The sequence below is a fragment of the Moschus berezovskii genome, chromosome 20 (assembly GCF_049115385.1).
Source record: "Moschus berezovskii isolate FMDL1 chromosome 20, NW_MosBer_1.0, whole genome shotgun sequence".
Classification (NCBI taxonomy): domain Eukaryota; kingdom Metazoa; phylum Chordata; class Mammalia; order Artiodactyla; family Moschidae; genus Moschus; species Moschus berezovskii.
This window is the reverse complement of record NC_142479.1, coordinates 64,664,349-64,686,767: the sequence shown is the minus strand read 5'-3', so window position 1 is coordinate 64,686,767 and position 22,419 is coordinate 64,664,349. Positions and strand designations below refer to the sequence as shown.

Below are 22,419 nucleotides of genomic sequence, written 5' to 3'. Positions count from 1 at the left end.
ACGCTGGGCTGGAGGAAGCACAGCTGGAATCAAGATTGCCGGGAGAAATATCAATAACCTCAGATATGCAGATGACACCACCCTTATGGCAGAAAGCGAAGAAGAACTAAAGAGCCTCTTGATGAAAGTGAAAGAGGAGAGTGAAAAAGTTGGCTTAAAGCTCAACATTCAGAAAACTAAGATCATGGCATCTGAAAGTGAAAGAGGAGAGTGAAAAAGTTGGCTTAAAGCTCAACATTCAGAAAACTAAGATCATGGCATCTGGTCCCATCACTTCCTTCCCCATAGATGGGGAAACAGTGGCTGACTTTATTTTTCTGGGCTCCAAGGTTGTTGCAGATGGTGATTGCAGCCATGAAATTAAAAGATGCTTCCTCTTGGAAGGAAAGTTATGACCAATCTAGACAGCACATTAAAAAGCAGAGACATTACTTTGTCAACAAAGGTCCATCTAGTCAAGGCTATGGTTTTTCCAGTGGTCATGTATGGATGTGAGAGTTGGACTATAAAGAAAGCTGATCACCAAAGAATTGATGCCTTTGAAGTGTGGTGTTGGAGAAGACTCTTGAGAGTCCCTTGGACTGCAAGGAGATCCAACCAGTCCATCCTAAAGGAGATCAGTCCTGGGTGTTCATTGGAAGGACTGATGTTGAAACTGAAATGCCAATACTTTGGCCACCTGATGTGGAGAGCTAACTCATTTGAAAAGACCCTGATGCTGCGAAAGATTGAGGGCAGGAGGAGAAGGGGACGACAGAGGATGAGATGGTTAGATGGCATCACCAACACAATGGACATGGGTTTGGGTGGACTCCAGGAATTGGTGATGGACAGGGAGGCCTGGCATGCTGCGGTTCATGGGGTCACAAAGAGTTGGACACGACTGAGTGACCGAACTGAAATGAGTGGATTTCTAGTTGATTCAGGAAATCAACCCTGAATACTCATTGGAAGGACTGATGCTAAAACTGAGGCTCCAATACTTTGGCCACCTGATGTGAAGAGCCAGCTTATTGGAAAAGACTGATGCTGGGAAAGATTGAAGGCAGGAGGAGAAGGGGATGACAGAGGATGAGACAGTTTGATGGCATCACCAACTCAATGGACATGAGTTTGAGTAAGCTCCAGGAGTTGGTGAAGGACAGGGAAGCCTGGCGTGCTGCAGTCCATGGGGTCGGAAAGAGTCAGACACGACTGAGCGAATGAACAACCAGTGGATTTCTGGGCATGCCTGACCGTGCCCAGAAGGCTCTAAAATAGCTGCCATCAGGAGGCACTGAACATTAAATGACTCTCACAAGGGACTTTCCTGGTGGCTCAGTGGTGAAGAATCCACCTGCCATTGCAGGGGACACAGGTTCGATCCCTGGTCCAGGAAGATCCCACATGCCACAAAACAAATTAAGCCCGTGTGTCACAACTGCTGAAGGCTGCGTGTCTAGAGCCTGTGCTCCACCATGAGAGAAGCTGCTTCAATGAGAAGCCCGTGCATTGCAACTGGACAGTAGCCCCCATTCGTTGCAACTGGAGAAGGCCCTCATGCAGCAATGAAGATGCAGTGCAGCCATAAATAAATTAATCTTAGAGAAAACAAGCAAACAAACAAAAAACTCTCATGAGAGCACAGCCAGTGAAGGGACAGAGCGGCCCCTGAAAGCTCACCCAGCCTTTTCACGGTGCCCACGTGGCCTTGGCTGCTGGGCACCCTGCCTCACCACCTCCTCGTCATCCTCTGCCTGTGCTCCCAGCTAGAATCTTCCCATCTCCAGACCGTGGAAACTGAGCCCTTTGATGAGAAATCTACCAGAGATACTCATAAGAAGTCGATTACTCAACGGCGGCCCTTTCATACACTCTCTGCTCTGCTGACAAGAGGGCTCAACCGCTGGGGGTAAGTGCGATTAGAGGGCTCTGCTCTGACCACTGCCCCAAGGAGGCAGGTCAGGGTCAGGACACATCCCGGACTCAGGAAGAAGGAGGACCCCGGGGCTGACAGCTCCCTCTGTGGGCTTCTCTCCTAACCAGCCTCCCCCACCCTGATCCTAGCGGGCAGGCTAACAGGGGAGTCTTAACAGGAGACCCCTATCACACCGGAGACCCTGGTCTGGCCCCCATATGCATGCTGACCACAGCCTGCCAGACCTTGGCCTGGGTCTGTGGCTCCCGGCAGGACTCAGGACAGACAGGAGGGGGCAGCACCTGCCAGACTAGTTGGGGATGGAGGGGCTTCTAGGACCCTCAGATCACACTCCTATGGTCCCTGTTTCCCACCAGGAATGCCCACTTTGCCCCTGCCTCCTTCCTAAAGAGACTGTCTCAAGGCAGAACCCAGCGGAACTGTCGGGTGGGAGCGGGCCCAGCAAGCACGTCCTGGGCTGGGCTGCAGAGTGAGCATCGTCCAGAGCCAGGAGGAACTGCCAGCGCCGCCTCCTTCTGGCTCCTGGCAGGTAAACAGAGTCAGAATGATCTCACTGGCCCCAGGCAGGAGGCGCTACTGAACCAGGTTCTGTCCACCCAGCACGGGAACAGGCATCAGTGGGGCCTCTTCTCGGTAGAGCCACTCTCCCAGTTTGGAGACGATCCATTTCCTTCTGAGCTTGGACTGCTGTCTCCTTAGAGACAGCCGAAGTCCCCACACTTCTTCCAGCAGGTTCCGAAGAGTCAGACGCACTCTGGTATACAGAGTTAACATTGGCCGCACGGGCTCTGGGCGTCACTTGGGAAGGTATGGGGTCAGCGGGGTCGGGTGGCTTGCAAGGGTGGGAGATGTGTCTGTGTGCCCAGCTGTTTGTGATATGCGGCCCCTGGAGACGGATAGGCAGCTGGCATTGGTGTCATGATGCCCTCCCCCCACTGCCCCAGTCAAATCCAGGCATCAGATTCATGGCCACAGTAGGTGGGCGGTGCCACCCAGCTCAGACTTCAGCCCCTGACGTTCCGTTCCGTGGTGGGGCTGTTTATCATAGGACATCCCAAAGGTGACAAGAAGGTGACTAAGGATGACTGGGCTGTGTGTGGTGTGAAGACAGGCCGCGCGTCACTGCACAGTCTGCGTAAGCAGCTTCGTGATCGGGCAGGAACGCTCTCAAGGCCATTTTGATTTTCATTTCATTAATTTCATTATTAATCCTCTTCAGCCCAAGCCAGCTTCTCAGCCTTGGCACTGTTGACCTTGGGGCCAGACCTTTCTCTAGGGGAGTTGTCCCTGTGCCCGGTGGAGTATTGAGCAATATCCCTGGTCTTCTCCTTGAGATGTGATAGCATCTCCCACCCCCAACCAAACTGTCCTCAGACATTGCCCGATGTCCCAGGGGTAGCAGAACCCCTAATTGTCGTGTGTTTAGTCACTAAGTGAAGTGAAAGTCACTCAGTCGTGTCCAACTTTTTGTGACCCCCATGGACTGTACAGTCCATGGAATTCTCCAGGCCAGAATCTTGGAGTAGGTAGCCTTTCCCTTCTCCAGGGGATCTTGGTTACTAAGTCGTGTCCAGTTCTTTGCGACCCCATGCACTCCAGGATTCCCTGTCCAACTAGGGAAACTGATAAAAACCATAGGTCTAGAGACCAACTGCAAAGATATAAATGACAAGGTTCCGTTTCTGTAGAGCAGATAGTAATGCAGAGGGGGCAGGGGGTCCCTGTACCCATGTATCACCCAGAGAACAGGCTAGGAGATGGCACTCTGCCCACACCTGTTCTCCAGGGAGAGAGGGAAGGCAAGAAATAGTAAGAAGATTGTTGTTTAAAAAGTGCCCATGGGAATTTCCTGGCACTACAGTGGTTAGGAATCCACACTCTCACTGCTGAGGGCCCAGGGTCAATTCCTAGTTGGGGAGCTAAGATCCCACAAGCCACACAGCCAAAAAAAAAAAAAAATAGTAAAAAGGGTCCAGGAGCAAATGTGTGATAGTTCATTTATGGAAAAGTATGTCTGTGCAGGGATGCAGACAGATGTAGAAATAGGTGTTCGCCAAACAGTGTGATGCATGTCTCTGAGTGGCAGGAACTTAGGTGACAGGATAGATGTCAGATTCCGCTCCTCGCGTAGGGAGAGCAATTTTTAGATGATGATGTTGTTCTTTAGTCACTAAGTCATGTCTGACTCTTTTGCAACCCATGGACTGTATAGCCCACCAGGCTCCTCTGTCCATGGGCTCTCCCAGGCAAGAATACTGGGGTGGGTTGCCATTCCCTTCTCCAGGGGATCTTCCTGACTCAGGGACTGAACCCACGTCTCCTGCATTGGCAGGTGGGTTCTTTACCACTGAGCCATCAGAGAAGCCCTTGCAGATGATGGTCTGACCCTAAAATGGACAGCCCCGGGGGCAGAAGTATGGCTAGTTTCCTACACTTCCTGTGCATCACTACGAAAACCTGTTCTCCAGGCACTGGCTTCCAGTGCTCCTGCTCCATCATCTGCACTGCTCTTGATTCACGCTTCCCATTGGGGTTTTTTGGCTGCACCCTTGGCTAACACTTGGCTAATACTGCATGCCATCCCATAGGCATCTTTAAGAAGGTGGGATCTGGCCTCTCACCTTTACTCCTTGCTTCTGCCCCTGTCAACATCCTCTCCCTCCCCTCCCAGGTAGGCCCTCCCCTGGGCAAAGGCAGCCTTGACCTGGGCATGCACCTTCCACTCACCTTAACCCCTGCTCGCCACTATGCACAGTCTTCACAGACAGTCCCCACACCAACTGTGCTGCTCTGATCCAGTCTAGAGTGATTCAGAAGAAAAGAGGTGGTGAACAGGAAGCCCGTGAAGTAAGTCATTGGCTTGAAGACACTGCCACATCTGAAGTACGCAGACAGACAGCCTAGATGGACAGCCCATAAACACTTCCTCCAGGGAGGCGGCTCTGGCACAGCTGTGGTTTCACCCCTGGACCAGGAAGCCTTTTTAGCCTCTCCTCCATGTTTGGCCATGTTTTGCCTCTGTGACACAGAGGGGTCTCCAGTCCTCCAAGCGAGGGCACATCCCTCCTTCTTGGAGTGAGGGAGGGCCAGGGAGCACTGTTTAGCAGAAAGTTCAAAAGAAAGTGAAAGTGAAGTTGCTCAGTCATGTCTGACTCTTTGCGACCCTGTGGACTGTAGCCCGCCAGGCTCCTCCGTCCATGGGATTTTACAGGCAAGAGTTCTGGAGTGGGCTGCCATTTCCTTCTCCAGGGGATCTTCCCGACCCAGGGATTGAACCAGGGTCTACCTGCATTATAGGCAGATGCTTTACCGTCTGAGCCACCAGGATAAAGCCAAAATCCTTTTAGGTTCAACGGATTTGTTAACAAAAGAAACCACTCGTTACACACAAGTAAACAATTTTCAAATTTTTATAGAAGATTATTTGACTTGATTTCAATATAAGTCATTAAAGGAAAAGAAATAGAAATAATAGAGACAAGTAACAGCATATGCATCACCAAGCTGAGCCAACCTATATCCAGACTTGAACAGCGATGGGAGGTCCCTCGTTAACAGCAGTTTGCAGTCCCAACTGGGAAAGGGTCCCCCAGCGGTATGTCCACTACACAGGTGGGATTTCAGATTGCAGTTCTGAGGGCTCCTGCTTCTCATCCTAGGCCACAAACTGATATCATCATCAGTTTGCCTGCAAAAAGCAGCTCTGGGCTTCCCTGGTGGTCCAGTGGTTAAGAATCCACCTGCCAATACAGAGGACATGTGTTCGATCCCTGGTCTGGGAATGCCACAGGGCGACTAAGCCCATGGGCCACGGCCACTGAGCCCGAGCTCCCCAACAAGAGAAGCCACCCCAATGATAAGCCCACACACCGCAACTAGAGAGTAGGCCTCACTCGCCACAGCTAGAGAAGGCCTACACAGCAACAAAGACCCAGCACAGCTAAATTGGGAAAAAAAAAAAAATGCAGCTCCGGTTTAAGTTTTGCAATGCTGCTTGTTTTCCCTTGTGAGTCACAGCACTTCCTAGACCCCGTGGACCTGGCCAGGGTGACTTAAGATATCCCAAGACTCACGCCCATTCTTATCTAAATTACCACCTGGCCTGCTGTGCTTGAGGCAGGCATGGAATCCAGGCAGTGTCCAGGCAGCTCAGAAACAAGTCAGAGGCCTGCTCTCCTGCTTCTGAAGCCTTGAACAAGACCTCGTCCATTTTAATTTCCGTAACAGCTGTTCCTCCTGTGTAGTCTGTGCCCTGGGAGTCCGAACCCTGGAGCTCCTCTCTTCTCTGGCTCCCCACTTGTCTGCCTCCCAGGTATCCCCGAAATGGGCTCCCTTTGGAGCCCCCTTTAGGCTTCCTTTCCATGGAAAATGAAGGACTATGAGAGCTAAGCAGTGGCTCTCTTTGGAGCGCTGCTCTGCATTTTCTGGTGCCCAGGCCATTTCCTTCTGGCCCTGGGCATGCGGTCATGTGCTTCCTCTCATGGGCGGGTTAGGGAGCAGGGCCAGCGAGCAGAGAAGGGATCGGTGCTTCTCCATCATCGTCTTTCTCCCGGAAGCAGCCTCAGCTGGCGTTCTGGGGAACCAGGGGCTGGCCAGGAGCAGGGGGGGTTGGGACAGCTGGGGGACTGGCTGCCCAGCTCAGCAGGGGAGGGTTGCGGTTGAGTTTTCCTGGTTTCAGGTTCCCCTCCCTGGAAGCCAGAGGCAGGAGGCTCAGGTTTCCCACCCGCCATCCTGCTCTTCCTTTGGTGTTGGGAGTGATGGCCCATGGCCATGATGTCATCGACTAATCCAAACAGAAGGGGGGCTGGTTTGGCGGCGCTGGCTGGCGTCCCATGCTGAGTGCAGCAGTAAATTTCATTTCAAGGCTATGATTAGGACTGTGCCCAAGAATTTCCTCTCTATCCTTCCTCCCCAGTCCTGTGTTTCTTTCTGTGTTCCTGCCTTGCCTTCTCGCCGCCTCGAGTCTCTCTTCTCTGAGGGTGCCTCAGGCTCTCAGCGGAGCCAGCCAGTGGTCGGCATCACCAAGCTCCTTGCATCCCCAGTCCGGCTTCTGATCACCTTCAGATTCCAACCTTCCTCCTTCCCTCCGTGATCAGCTATGGAGCACATGGACGAGGTCCCAGCCCCTAGAGGTTGTCCATGGGCGTCCAGGGTGAGGGCGAGGGGACAGAATGCCTACAGCCCCTCCTTCAACCTTGAGCTGAATTGTCTGACAAGATAGAGATCAGGGTCTGGGTGGCTCTGGTCACCAACAAAGAGATCAGAAGGCAGCGAAAAGGCCCTGGAAAATGACTCATCGGATCTTCACCGCCATTTCCAGCTGGTGTGTGGAGCTGTGAGTCTGGTTGGTTGACTCTCTGGTTTTTGGCACTCACACCCTCTCCTCAGGTACAGCCCAGAGACAGCAGCCCAGGCCCACAGGTGAGAGGTGGCCGGGACCCCGTCTCCCGGGGCCTGCCAGCCCCTGGTAGAAGTGCGACCACGTGTGCGGCCCTCCCCCCAGTCCCACTGCTTTTCCCCGCCTCCCGCGCAGCCCCGGTTCTGCCCCAGCGTTCCCTGGCCTGGGAACACGGCCAACGCCGAGTCACTGCTCTGTGGCCCCTGCATCCTCCCGCTCACCCTCTCCTGACAGGTGTCACCAATCACAGAGCTGGATGCCCACAGAGAAGGCACCAGGGGTGCAGAGGCTGCATCTCAGCCAGCACCAGGCATGCTGGGCTTCCTGCAGATGTGGAGGGTGTCCTGGGTCCCCCTCGGTGCTCCCCACTGAATTGTGATCTGACTCCTCAGGGCAAGCAGAGGGATGTCCCAGAGGTGGCCTCCTGGCTGGCCAGGAGACCCCCTGTCCATTCCTCCCACCCGCCCACCCACTCCAGGCCCCCACCAGACACATTGCTCTCCAGCATTCCTTCCCCACTGAGCCTGGTCACGGCCTCAGAGCTTCCTCACTATGCCCCAGGAGTCAGCCCAGCCAGCCAAAGGGAGCATGTGACTGATTTCCATCACAGGGAGGAGCCCAGCTGGGGTTGGGCCAAGAGCAGGTCACCCTAGAGAGGGGTAGAGATGGAAACTGCCCTTCCATGGCCCATTTACCTGGACTTCTCAGACCCCTTGCATTTTCTCGCACGGGTTACTCGTCTTCATGTCTGCCTTCCCCATGACTCCTGACTTCTTTAGGTTATAACTCATTCATTCATTCAGCAAGTTTGTGTTGGGCACCGGCTGTGGGCCAGGCACATGCAGGTGCTGGGGGTGTGGATGGGACAAAAGCAGCCCTTTGCCTCCTACAGAGTGATCCCCCCTTCAGTAGAAATACAGACAGAAATGATGGCAAAGCGTGTCAGGGACTTGGTGGAGGAGCAAGGGCACCAGTGAGGTCCGGGTGACTTGGGCTAGAGACCTGGAGGCAGTCAGAGTTATCCAGACCAAGGGGAGTGCTGCTCTAGGTGGGCTTCCCTGGTGGCTCAATATCAAAGAATCTGCCTGCCAATGCAGGAGACGGGGGTTCGATGCCTGGGTCAGGAAGATCCCCTGGAGAAGGAAATGGAAACTCACTCTGGTATTCTTGTCTGGGAAATCCCATGGATAGAGGAGCCTGGCGGGGCTACAGTCCACTGGGTCGCAGAGTCGGACACGACTTAGCAACTACACAACGACAACTATTCTAGGCAGAAGGTCCTGGAGGTAGGAGGACGCAGGAGCTCAGGAAGGTCTTGCCAGCTGAGCGCAGACTTGGGTGGGGGCAGGGCGGATCTGGAGGTGAGGGGTGGGAGACGAGACGGCCAGCAGCTGTCCGTGGTGACTCACTGCTGAGCAAAATGATTGGAAACACATGTCCCGCAGAGAGGCGCATGCATTACTCACAGCCCAGGGTTCCTGGACCACATGGGAGGCAGGAGGGAGACGGGTGGGGAGGGAGTGCAGTCAGCGGGGCTGGGGACAGGCTCCCGGCTCTCTCCTGGTGCCCACTGCCTGTGCCTTGCCTTCCTCTGCCGGATGACGTTCCTCAACTCTGGCTGAGTTCCTACTCGATACATTCAAAAAAGCTTTTTATTCTGAGAACTTCCAGACATGTTTATAAGGAGAGAGAACAGTGTAATGTTCACCCACGTCCCCAGCGCCCAGCTTTGAAAACGATCAGCTCATCCAGTTTGCTCCCATCAACACGTGCCCCCGTGGATGGTTTGGAAGCAAATCCCAGACGTCGTAGTTCCTCTGTAAACACTGGAAGAACATTTTTGTTGAAGGTCTACCTTCTCTCTTCCCAGGTAGGAAGAAAAATGTTAACTTCATTTTGTGAGGGTTTCTCACATGACTTTTTTCTGCTCTTTGGGCAAAACCAGCTCCCAGAATCAGATAAGCTGGGGTTTATCCTCCATCATCAGCTGTGTGACTTGTGTCCAAAGCTTCACCTCTTCCCATTTCTGCTTCCTTGTTTGGAAAAATGAGATCCCACTGGTAGTGCTGCTTACAGTACTCTCCAGGAAGGCATCTAGCAGGTCCCTGATGATATCGGTGATGAAGGTACAAAGAAACAAAGCGGGTCCCACAGCTAGGAGGCTGCTGGGACCAGATGCCAACCTTAATCTGCAGACTCCAAAGCCTGTTACCTATTTTATACCTTAGAAATGGTCAGCATACCCAGTCAGCATGGTTTTTAGGGCCCACTGAGCCAACGTTGTCCAGTGGCTTTTGGTTATGATCTGGATGACCTCTGAAATACCCCTCTCTTGGAAACCAGGATTGGGAGTCCTGGGGAAGCGGTTTCTTCAAGAACTCAAAGCCCATGGGAATGAGCAGCAGATAGAGTCTCCCAGCCTGTGGGAGGGTGGGAGAGGGACAAGGAGAGGGCGTCTCCCTCCACTTGGATGTAGGTTCAGTTCTTCCCACCTGGAACAGGTGCTCTCAGTGTAACCCTGAATCTACAGGCTGTAAGGAATAAATACCCGGATGAGATGGGTTGACCAAAGTGGGCTTTCTGCAGGCAGTGCAGCAAATGTCATGTTAATCCCTGGGTGTCTGAAATATGGAGAGCCCTCAGAACTACATTATCCCTCTTGCTTCTCTCACTCCCAGGAATGGCTCGTCTCAACCATTTGCCTGCCTCTCTTTTCTTTCTCTCCTCAAACTTCTCTGAATTTTCACAGCTCAGCCTGACTGCTCTACCCTCTTGGCCCTTCTATCCAGATTATTCTTGTTAGTAGAGAATCAATGGACCAACCAGGGTCAGGTGACTACACCCATACCTGGCTCAGTGACTATGGCTTCTAGTACTAACTAGGTATGCTTGCTCCTTGGAAACAACGCTATGACAAACCTAGACAGCATATTGAAAAGCAGAGATATCGCTTTGCCAGCAAAGGTCCGTATAGTCAAAGCTATATTTTTTTCCAGTAGTCATGTACAGCTGTGAGAGCTGGACCATAAAGAAGGCTGACCATTGAAGGACTGATGTTTTCCAACTGTGGTGCTGGTGAAGACTCATAAGAGTCCCTTAGACAGCAAAGAGATCAAACCAATCAATCTTAAAGGAAATAAACCCTGAATATTCATTGGAAAGACTGACACCAAAGCTAAAGCTCCCGTACTTTGGCCACCTGATGCGAAGAGACAACTCATTGGAAAAGAGCCTGATGCTGGGAAAGACTGAGGGCAGGAGGAGAAGGGGCCGACAGAGGATGAGACGGTTGGACAGTATCATCAACCCAATGGATAGGAGTTTGAGCAAACTCCGGGAGATCATGAAGGACAGGGAAGCCTGGCGTGCTGCAGTCCATGGGGTCACAAAGAGTTGGACACAATTTAACGACTGAACAACAATAGCTTACTGGGTATTCAGGTCCTGGGGTCTGAAGGACAGGCTCGCCCAGAAGGGGAACAGGAAGGGGCACCTCTCTGGAGTGGACAGGCCTCCCCCCCAGGGAGACACTCAGGATGGGGGACAGTCGGGCCCTTGACTCCCTTATGGTGAGACTCTCGTACCCTTGAACCTTTCAGTAGAGGGAGAAGGCAGTCAGGTTCTGGACCCAGAAGGATGGCTCTGTGCCATTGACTCGGGAAAGGTTTGGTTCACCAGGGGATTCCTGTGGGGGCTGCACCTCCTGGGCCCTGAGATCGCTTACACCTTGATGGGGGCAAGAGCCCTATTCGAGGCAATGATGTCAGAACACTGGCCTCGTCTCTGACCGTGTCTCCTGGCAGCAGGGGAGGGCAGCAGCCGCTCCAGGCTCGGACGTCGCCTGGAAGGCATGTCTGGGGCTGCTACTCTCTAACTGACTGCCAAAGAAAATATTTTTTGCAGGTTCCTTGTGAGCCGAGAATGGAAACACAACACGCAGCAGGATGAGTGGGGCAGGGAGGCCTGCCTTTCTCCGAGAGTTGGGGAGACACCCAGGGATGGCACGACTCGGGCACAGCTGGGTCGGCAGGACCTGGTGGCCAGGAGGGACCCAGGTGAACAGAGTGGCCAAGAATAGGGAAGGCCCAGGATGGGGTTGTTGGAAAAGTGTGTGTTCTAAAAAGGTGAATGAGATGACTCAGGCTGAACTGAAGGGCTCTAGCTTAAAATAAACAAACAGAAAAAAAAACAAAAAAAAGAACCCTAAGATGTATAGAAATCAGTTGGAGTTTTGAAAGCTCAAATAAACAGAAAGAAAAATTATATAATCAATATTCATACACACGGAAGTGATGTTAGTACTTTGGCATCTATTATCCATTTTTTATTTGCATGTATGTATGTGAACACATAAGTAGCAAGTAATATCATATGTTCTACTTTGTAGCTGCCTTATTTTAAGCCCAGGAAGGTATCCAAAGATCTCTGTGTGTGATTATTTCCCTGCAGTACTATTTTTAACATCTGCATGGCATTCTGATGTAGGCTCTGCCCAGGAGGCAGGATGAAGTTGCCAATGGAAGTGCCAGGCTTGATGGTCCCTATAGCTCCCAGTCCCAAAGAGTAAGCAGGTGTCCTCAGCCGTTACTATGGCAAAATACTTGAGGAAGGCTATGATTGGCTGGGCTTGGCTTCTAGGCCCATCCTTAAGCCAATCACTGTGGCCAGCAGGATTGAGGGCTTTGATTGGTTAGGCCTGAGGCACATGCCCATCCTGTAGCCAGGAGGAGGCTAAGGGGAGGGCTGCAGAGCAGACGGACAGCACTGATCCCCCCCGCCCCCGCAGACTGCAAGCCAATAGGAACTCCCATAAATATGCGTGGAAAGAATGTCCAACAAGGTAGTGAGTCTAAGACTAAAGAACTGTGAGACGTGGTCCTTACCCTGAAGAGTCCTACAATTTGAGGGAGACCCCAAAATACATAAAGCCAATTAAAGAAAGGTGAAATGACAAAAATGAAATAAACACAACAGAAGGACTTTATGGCAGGTCAGACCTGGGTTCAAGTCCCATTTCCACCGTGATTTTGGTCAATCTCTTTATTTCGTTGGACCTGAGCTTTCTCATCCATAAAGGGGAAACAATACTCAGCACACTCATCGGGTTTCGGTAAGAATTCAACCTACGAAGAGCCCAACTCGGAGTCTGGCACATAGTAAGTGCTTGGTGCGTGTGTGTGCGTGCTAAGTCGTTTCAGTCCTGTCTGACTCTTTGTGACCCTATGGATGGTAGCCCGCCAGGCTCCTCTGTCCATGGGATTCTCCAGGCAAGAATACTGGAGTGAATTGCCATTTCCTCCTCCTGAGGATGGAGTGAATTGCCATTTTCCTCCTTTCTGACCCAGGGATGGAACCTGTGTCTCTTACATCTGCTGCATGGGCAGGCAGGTTCTTCAACACTAGAGCCACCTGGGAAGCCCCCTGGTAGAGGGTAGTTAATATTAGTAGTGGGAAGATTTGTGCGGGGAGGCAAAGATTACAATGCACAGACCAGCTGCTTGGAAAAAGCTGAAAGGTGAATGGTGGATTCATCACAGCACAAGATGGAAACCACTCAAATGTCAGTTGGATGATGACTGGATAAGCAAAACGAGCTGCCTCTGGACCATAGATTAGGATTTAGACATCACAGAGTGAAGCGCTAACGTGGAGAACTTCAAAAACATGCTCGGTGAGAGAACCCAGACACCGAAGGCCACGTATTGCATGATTCCATTTATATGGAGTGTTCAGAGTAGGCTCAGGGCTGAAGGAGAGAGGCAGGGGAGACAGACAATTTCTTTCTGAAGTGATAAAAATGTTTTAAAATTACCTATGGAGATGGCTGCGTCACTGGGAATGTGCTAAAAAACTACAGAATTGTATACTTTAAATGGGTGAATTTTATGATATGTGAATTATATCTCCATGTAACTTTTTTTTCTCCCCAAAGACATGTGAATGGTGGAAATTGGATTTTGAAAGCTGGGTTAAATTTGGGCAGTCGGGGCAGAGAAGCTTTCCCTGGGCAGAGGTGGGGACGGTTGTGCAGAGAGGGGAGACAGCCTGGCTTGTGGGCATGGACCTGGGCTAGGACAGGATGACCTGGGCAGGGAGCATCTGAGGAGAAGTTGGCAGGGAGGGTGAGTCAGGGGCTGAGGACAGGAGAGCCATTGAAACCGAGTCCCCCTAAAATCAGTTTCTTCTGCCAAGTTTGTGATCGGCCTCTCTACTCAGAACGTGATTCCCAGGGACTTCCCCGGGCCAGTGGGTAGGACTCTGAGCTTTCACTGCAGAGGGCACAGGTTCGATCCCTGGTCAGGGAGCTAAGATTCCACATGCTGCACGGCATGGCCAAAACCCAAGCAACCAACCAACTATGATTCCCTTTCTTATCCAACACCTGTTTTCCTCAAGATTGAGGAGTATCAAATAAAACGGGGGCTTGAAACAGCCTACAGGCCCCTGTGTCCTTGTACTTTGAAGCAAAAGTTTTTGCCTCATTCTCCCAAACCTCCCCTTAATCTCAGCATGGCTGGCTCAAAAGTTCCTGATTAGGAAATGGGAAGATGTAGAAACAAAGAATATTTGTTGGTCAGGGAAACTGGTAACAATTTAGGCTATAAACCAGCCATGTAGCAGACACTGAACTCCCAGTTCCCTGAAAGATATAGATAAATAAATGTTTGGCACACATTCCTAAGTTGCTTTTATGGGAAGCAGACCCCTCCAGTGAAAACTGCTGATACAAGCAGGTGAACTCCAGACCAGTTGAGACCAGGAAAGTTCACAATGCTCAAAACTTCACCTTGATGCCAACCAACCAATCAAGAATTGTGTGCGAGCTGATCGCGTACCCTGCATCATGGGTGCCCTGGCTGGAGAGGTACCGAAACACACTTTTTGTTCTGGGACAAATATATCAGGACATACAGAGAAGTGCACAAAGCTTAACTTACGAGCTGGATACACACCTGCAAAGTGAGGACACTGAGTACCCACCTTCCAGAACATGAGAGATGGGCCATTGCCAGCACTGGGACACACCTCCTGGTCACTCCCTCACGTGGACCTCAGTCCTGATTGCTAGCACTGGGCAACCACCATGACAGGCTTGTCTTATAGATCCGAGCACCCTAAATCCACACCCCCATTTTTCAAAAACCTATCCAGTCATTTTTGCAAAGATGACTTTATTCATATAGAAAATGCAGAGACTTCCCTGATGGTCTAGTGGTTAAGACTCCAAGCTTCCAATGCAGGGGTCGTGGGTTTGATCCCCAATCAGGAAACCAAGATCCTGCATTCATGCTGCAGCCAAAAAGAAAGAAAGAAAATGCAGTCCCTGTTTAGTTGGGTTAAACTTTTAATTTCTTCCCAATAGTTTGTATAGTTTGTATTTATCTATCTTCCCAATAGTTTGTATTTATCAATATAAACTTTTAATTTCTTCCCAATAGTTTGTATTTATCATCTCAGAGGAAAAGGTACCAGGCGGCAGGAATCATGTCTACAGAAATTGCTTGACCCCTGGAATATCCAGAATTTGGTCCAACAATTCCCTTCTCTTCTTGGGGAAGCAGCCCAGAAAAGAACTAAAGGATGATTCTGCCTCTGCTAGGATGGGAAAAAATGTCAAACATGTGGCGGTTCGTGAGTAAGAGAACCGCACCCAGCAATGACAGGTGTGAGTGGCCGGGCTGAGTGTGTGGGTGAGGACCCCTGGGGTGCTGATTCAGGGCGCGGTGTTTGATGAGATTTTTAAACCGTTCTTCTTGTTTACACCTGTCGAGCTGGAGTTTTCCTTTCCTTTTTTTTTTTTTAATATGTAAGTGAAAGTGTAAGTCGTTCAGTCACGTCTGACTCTTTACAACCCCATGGACTGTAGCCTGCCAGGCTCCCCTGTCCCTGGAATTCTCCAGGCAAGACTACTGGAGTGGGACTCCCATTCCCTTCTCCAGGGGATCTTCCCAACCCAGGGATTGAACCTGGGTCTCCTGCATTGCAGGTAGATTCCTTACCTTCTGAGCCACCAGGGAAGGCTTCAAGAATCTGTGTGTCCTCTTTAGTGCAAGGGCAGCCCCTCCCATTAAGTAAATTATCGAGGAGTCATGCTAATCTTCTCTGTATCATTCCAATTTTAGTATGTGTCCTGCTGAAGTGAGCACTGGAGTTGTCTCTGATTTGCTGGGGAAAGCGAACTACACAGAGACCCAATGTCTCAACAAGAGCCAGTTGCATCAGCTGCAGAGATCCCACTCTGAAAAGATTGAGACATCTTCCTTATTTTGCTCATTTCTCACAGAAGGGGCGGACTGAGGACCACCATTCTGCGATCAGCCTTCAGACTGGGCTCCAACCAGCTGCTCTGAAGTTAAGTTTTGTGGCCCCGACCAAGGGTGGGGCAGACCCTGCTGCCCACACGCTTGACGAGGGTGGGCCTGAGTCTGGGAGCAGAGCAGGGGAACGGAAGGCTGCAGAGTGAGCTGGCTGAACATGCTTTTCCCAGAAACACACTCGGAATGCTCATCTTTTTTTTTTTTTTTTTTTGAGGATTTCTTTTATCACGCTCAGCAAAGCTCTGTGTGCCAAAGCTCCTTGATGAGGCTAGGTGAGTAGGAGGAAATTTAACTTGTGAAAAGTTAACCTTCAATAAAGAAAACAAGAAAGGCTGTGTGTCTTGAGCTGAAGGCTTTTATATCTACGAGGCCAAGTTTATTGCCGTGAAATGTGCTGATATCATAAAGCACCTGGGCTCGCCTCATCCCAACCACACCCCAGTTTCTCACGAAGGTTCTCCTCAATCTCCCTACTGCCATCTGCCAAGGGCCACCTCCATGGCCCAGCTACTCCGGTCTCCAGGCACCTACGTGCTTTTCTCCTCGCCTCTTTCCCCAGAGTCACACTGTGGGGAGCTCACTTGCAATGTGTGTTCTGTGTTCGGGCTCTGAAAACAAGAGACAGTGATAGAACAGCACCAGATCAGGAAGCAGGGAAGGGGGTTATGATAGTTCATATCATACCTGAAAATTCCAGAAGAATAAGTTATACCTGTTCTCATTTATTTCCTCTCCAAGGATGGTTCACAATATGGAGCGTCACTTGCTGTGCTAACGATTGGGCATAGAGAAATGTTTGAGGCCTGGACTCTTCTTCTAAGCTACTTGTTTTCTAATCACAGATAGACATAAAGACAATTCCTATAATGAAACGGGAAAAATATTACAATAGCCTCCTTTGTTGGTTAAGATATTCTCAATTATAAGTAACTATGCATCATACCCATACAGCCTTAAATAGTAAACTAGATTTACCGAATCACATAATTGAAGAGTCCCTATGGAGGGTAGACGATGCTGTGATTGATCAATGTTTACCCACTCTCTTTGTATCTAAAGTTCTTTCTCAAATTGGATTGCCTCATGGTCACAAAATGGCTTCCAGTGCAACCAGGCTATATGCTTCCACACTCAAGTTGCTTTCTTCAGCCATGGACCAGAAGCCTTCAACTTTTCTATGGAATGGTTACCAGCATAGACTTAGAGTCATACAAACCCAACCTTTAACTCTGTCTCTGCCATCTTCTGGTCTTGTGGGTCTGGGCAATTTACAAATCTTAATGTCTGTAAAGTCCAGAAAACAGCAGCACCAGCCTCACTGCGGTGTGGTGAGAAGTAACAAAGTGAATGAAACCAAACACAAATGTGGCTGTAGGGGGCACTGGCTGCATCCTGAGCTTCTTGCTTTCCCTGGGGGACCCACACCTCTCCCACACAGCCCAGACACTCTGGGGAGAGCCAAGTCTTCCCCAGCTCCAGGAATGAGACTTGGATTTTCTGGCCTTGGTTATCAGTTTAGGGCTGGGCATGTGCCCCAAGGCTGGCTCAGAGAGAGTGAAGACGTTTGCTGGGGGTTGTGGCCAATCATATTTCCAAGATAGTGACAATGACAGCTCCCATCCCACCAACTCTTCATGGATGAGAACTTGGGATGTTCCTCCCGTGAGTGATAGGGACTGCGGACCATCCCCTTGAATACGGGCAGCCCTTCGTGACCACTGCAATGAACAGAGCACAAAGGAAGTGAGACTGTGGGACTCCTGAGGCTAGATCATAAGAAAATCACGCATTCCTGCCTTGTTCCCTTGGATCCCAGGTGCCATGCTCTTGGGAAGCCCAAGCAGCTCTGTATGCGGAGGAACCAAGTTCCCAGTCAGCTCCAGCACCAATTGGCCAGCCACATGAGTGAGCCATCTTGAAATGGGTTCTCCAAGCCCCCGGTTTATCTGCTCCAACTGATGCCCTGCCCAAACAGCAGGTTTATAAGCAAAATAAAAATTTGGGGGGTGATTTGTTGTATAGAAAAATGTAACCAGAACAGGAATTTGGAAAAAGAGATTCCCTCTGCCATTTAAAGATTTGAAATAGAGCTGGAGCCACTGCAGCCATTTTGGCATCATGAGGGAAGCCATTGTGAGGCTAAAGTTGCTGCTACAGAGGACAGAAAGAAGAGGTGGACCTGAACCTAGCCCTCTGAATAGGGCTGAACTGCTGGCTCAACCATCCATGATACCCACACAGCCCCTATACTTTCCGGTTAATATGAATAGTAATATCCTCTCCAACACTGAAGGCTTTCTGAATTGGATTTGTTACTCTTAACCCAAAGCATCCTAACTAAGATATCTAGTATCACCGACAGGATCACCACCTGGGTTTAAGCCAAGGGAAATGTCCTGATCTTAGAGCCTGTCTTAGAGCAGTACAGTGGTGGCTTTATGGGGCTGGCCTGGACAGAGCTGGGAGGCAGGGAAACAAGCCAGGACAACTCCTGGGTCAAAGAAGGTGGGGCCCCAGGTGATGGGTCTGGAGAAGAGCACTGCTGAGGGCAGTTCACAGGTGCTGTGTTTGATCCTCCCTGTGATAGAGGTACTAAGTATTACTCAGACAGGCAGTTGAACTGTTGACCCTGATTTGGAAAAGGTTGCACCAATCTTTCCCTTCCCGCTCCCCTCTGCACCCATGGGATGGAAAAACTTCCTTTCCATCAGTGTCCTCACTGGCGGCAAGGAGGGGCTACAGATCTCCAAAAGGATTCAGGAAAGGCCCTGAGGGAAGCGGAAGCTTTCAGGCCCAGCAGCTTGGAGGCTTGTCTGCTGCCCACCGCGCTTGGCCAAACCTCTGCCCCCCGCTCAGCCCGATGCCCGCCCTCCATGCGTTCTTGGCCGGTCCCCACCCAGCCTGACCTCAGCCCGTCCCACCCTCCAGTCTAGCTCTGCGGGCCTCCCTGCCCCCACACCCCTCACACAGCTGGGAGTTGTTACTGCAAGCTCTCAGATGTTTACTGAAGGCCTCCCTCGGCATTTTCTCTCCTCTGGCAACACAGATTCTTAAAGAGGCCCGGCTAGTTTTCATTCTCTGGGCCTTGGGACACTCCGCCTCTGGGTTCTCCCCAGAGGTGCCCTCTTGACCTCATGTGGGGCGCAGGTGCCAGCGTCTGGACAGCTAGGGCTGGCAAGCCAGAGGACTCCCTTGGTGGTCAGCCCTGGGACTGTGGTGGCCAGGCCACTCTGATGGGGTGGGGGCGGCCACCTAACTAGCCTCCTTTTCCTCCTTGGCTACAGGGGTTCACCCCCACCCTGAGAAAGCTCAGGAGAAGTCCCTAAGACCTAGTCCTTCGGGGATGCCTTTCAAGGTTCCCCCCAGCTGGGCCTCACCCCCAGACTGGGTGAATAAACTCAGGCACGTTGGGGCCTGGGCAGCCTGCAGCCCAGAAATACCCCACTGTGCCACAATGAAGAAAATCCTTCTTGAAGGAGCTGAGGCTTTTAAGCACTTTCAGAAATCCACTGACCTTTCATGGGACCAGGCAGGCTGCCCGTGCACGTGTCCAGCTGGCCCCGCCAAGGTCAGAGGGAGCTGCCCGGCCCAGCAGGGTGGAGGAGCTGGTCTGGCCCGCTGTGCGGTCAGCGGTGGGGCCTCCTCGCTGTTCTCAAGGCCAGGGCCACCAAGGAGGGTGCCCCTGGGGGCCTGCCTGGCTGCAGCGTCGGCTCGGTGCCAGCAGGGGCCAGCTCCCCTCTCCTCCTCTCTGAACCCCAATCAATGCAAAGCCTTCAAATTACTGGGAAGCCTGAACTCCAATCCTGCAACACTGCCTGTGGGCTGGAGGGGGTGGGGGAAAGTTTATGGCTGGGCCGGTGTGGAGGGGCATTGGGGTCTCTAACAGGGGTCTTTGAAAGAGTCAATATTCCTGAAGGTCCTGGCACTGAACTGGACCTCCACAAACATCTGGTCACAATGATAGAAGATTCATAAACATCTCACATGGGCTGAATGTTTGTGTCCCCCTGAACTCCACATGTTGACAACTAACCCCCAGTACGATGGCATTAAGAGGTGATCCAGCCAGGAGAGGGAGCCTCAGGAATGGGGTTAGTGTCCTAATGAAGGGCATCCCAGGTGGCACTAGTGGTAAAGAGTCTGCCAGCCAATGCAGGGGACATAAGAGACACAGGTTTGATCCCTGGGTTGGGAAGATCCTCTGGAGAAGGGCATAGCAACCCACTCCGGTATTGTTGCCTGGAGGACCCCACGGACAGAGGAGCCTGGTGGCTACCATCCGCTGGGTCGCAAAGAGTCAGACACAACTGAAGTGACTTAGCATGCATGCATGTCTTAATAAAGGGGAACTCAGAGAGCACCTTCACCCTTCTGCCCTGTGAGGACGCAGCAAAAAAAGATGGCCATCTATGAACCAGGAAGAGGACCTCATCCAATGCTGAATCAGACTCCAGCCTCCAGAACAGTGAGGACTAAACTTTTGTTTTATAAGCCTCCAGGCTGTGGCGCTCTGTTAGAGCATCCTGAGCAGACTAAAACCCACACTCACCCTCATGACACGAGGGACTGTGACCCATTGAAGCCTTCGGCTACCCCAGTGACATCCCCTGGAGAGAGGAAGGGTATCAGCCCCCCTTTACTGAGATCAAGCTAAGGCTCAGAGAGCTGAAGGCTTCACTTAAAATCACCGAGCTGAGAGGAGTCAAACCTGGATACCTGATGCTAAGGCTGTTTCACCGTCTTTTGCATTGGATCCATCTGGAAACTAGAGGTCACCTTGCTTGTCTGGTTGTAACTGTAGGATGAGCAGCAGGGGTGGCCTGGCGTGGCAGCTACAGGGTAAATCCAGGGCAAACAGGGGCTCAGCTTTGGCTTAGATGCTTTCAAGTGGCACCTCCTGGTGAAATGTAATTCAAGGCAATGCCCTCGAAGATGAGAAGGTGGGTGGAAGGGGGTCGCCAAAGGCCTCCCTGAGGCTGGCTTTTCGGTGCAGACTGGGGAAGCCCCAGCAGCAGAGCAGGCGATGATAAAGCCACCAGCCCGAAAGATGGTGAAGGTCAAAAGCAGCCCTGGTTAGCAGCACCACCCTCCGAAGTCGTTGTGTTGCCAAGGCAACGCTCCTCCCGAGTTACCCATCCCCGTACAGGGTCTGCTGTGACTGAAGCAAAAGCCTCCTTAGGAAAGGCTTGAGGCTGGTCTGATAGGAACCAGCTGCTCAGCACACCACACACAGTCACGGGGAGCTGCCCTGGGCACCGTCCCCCTCCAGGCAAGGTTCTGGGAAGAGAGGTCAGCGACCCCTCAGCTTCCACCTGTGACAGCCTCCCTCCCCCTCGCTTTATTGAGCTGTCCTGGCCACACACCTGGTTCACCCCTGCTTTCTCCTCTCTAATCCTTCACTCACCCCCATTTCAGCAAAAAGGAGGTGGAGCTTGGGAAGCCAGAACAGAGCTGACCTACCCAGAAAGGCGGCGGGTGGGGTGGGGGGGACTGTGATATCGTAAAATGTCACATACTGAGAAATACATACTGGGTCCTTGTCCCCAGTTCCTGGTATAAGAACTTCCAAAACCCTTGAAATTTCATGAGAGGTTGAGAGGAGCATCCTTTGGCATTCGTGAGGAGCCCCTTTTTGACCAAAACTGAGCTTATGAGAATGAGGTGGCTTCTGGTGGGCCCCTCAGTAACCTCAGGATGGGGCTGATTGCCACAGGAACCAATCAGCTTCATTAAAGCTTAGAATTTTTAGCCGCCCCCCCCCGCCCCCCCGGCCTCTGGGGAGTGGTGAGTTTGTTGTTCAGTCACTTTGTTGTGTCCAACTGCCTGCAACCCCATGGACTGCACCACGCCAGGCTTCCCTGTACATTGCTGTCTTCTGGAGTTCACTCAAACTCATATCTGTTGAGTCAGTGATGCCATCCAACCATCTCATCCTCTGTTGTCCCCTTCTCCGGGGCTGGAGTTAATCCTAATGGCCAATGGTTTAGCCAATCATGCTTAAGGAATGAGGTCTCCCTGAACACTCCTAAAAGATGCGGTTCAGGGAGCTCTGTGCACAGGTGCTGGGAGGGTGGTGAGCAGGTGAACACAGCAGCTCTGCACCCCTCTCCCCACACACACCTTCCAACTGACTCTGCATTGCATCCTTTATGCTGCTGCTAAGTCGCTTCAGTCGTGTCTGACTCTGTGCGACCCCATGGACTGCAGCCTACCAGGCTCCTCCGTCCATGGCATTTTCCAGGCAAGAGTACTGGAGTGGGTTGCCATTGCCTTCTCTGTGCATCCTTTATAATAAGCTGCTATTAGTAAGGACAGTACTTCCCTGAGTTAGAATCACTCTAGCAAATCCTACACCTGAAGAGGGGGTGGTAGGAACTCCCCAACCCTAGCTTGCAACTGGCATCTGAAGCGGGGGTGACTCACAGCTCATTTATGGGACTGAGCTCTTAACTTGTGGGGTCTGCTACAACTCCAGGTAGTGTCAGAGGGCTGGAGATGTGGCATTAGAAACAACAATACAGATTTGGTGTTCAGAGGAGGAAACCTCTTATTTGGAGTCAGAAGTATTGTAACAATGGCACAGAGGGGCAAAGGCATAAGAACTTTCAGAGCTTCTGGGTGGCTCCCATAGGTGGCCAGTAGCTGTCACTGGTCTAGACTCCAGGACGCTTTGCAATTGAGTGACCCAGAGTCCCTGGAGGGCTTGGAGATACAGATTGCAATCCCTAGGGTTTCTGACTCGGGGAGAGTGGGGCAGACCTGAGCATTTGCACTGCTAGCAAGTT

At 51.5% G+C, this 22,419-nt stretch overlaps 1 non-coding gene across 1 annotated transcript; it reads right to left on the bottom strand.

Moving 5' to 3' along the window:
• Window positions 1–15,361: 15,361 nt before the first annotated feature.
• On the bottom strand, window positions 15,362–15,463 carry LOC129544810 (U6 spliceosomal RNA). Its single transcript, XR_008683557.1, has one exon. It is a non-coding gene; the product is annotated as a U6 spliceosomal RNA (small nuclear RNA).
• Between the last annotated feature and the right edge of the window lie 6,956 nt (window positions 15,464–22,419).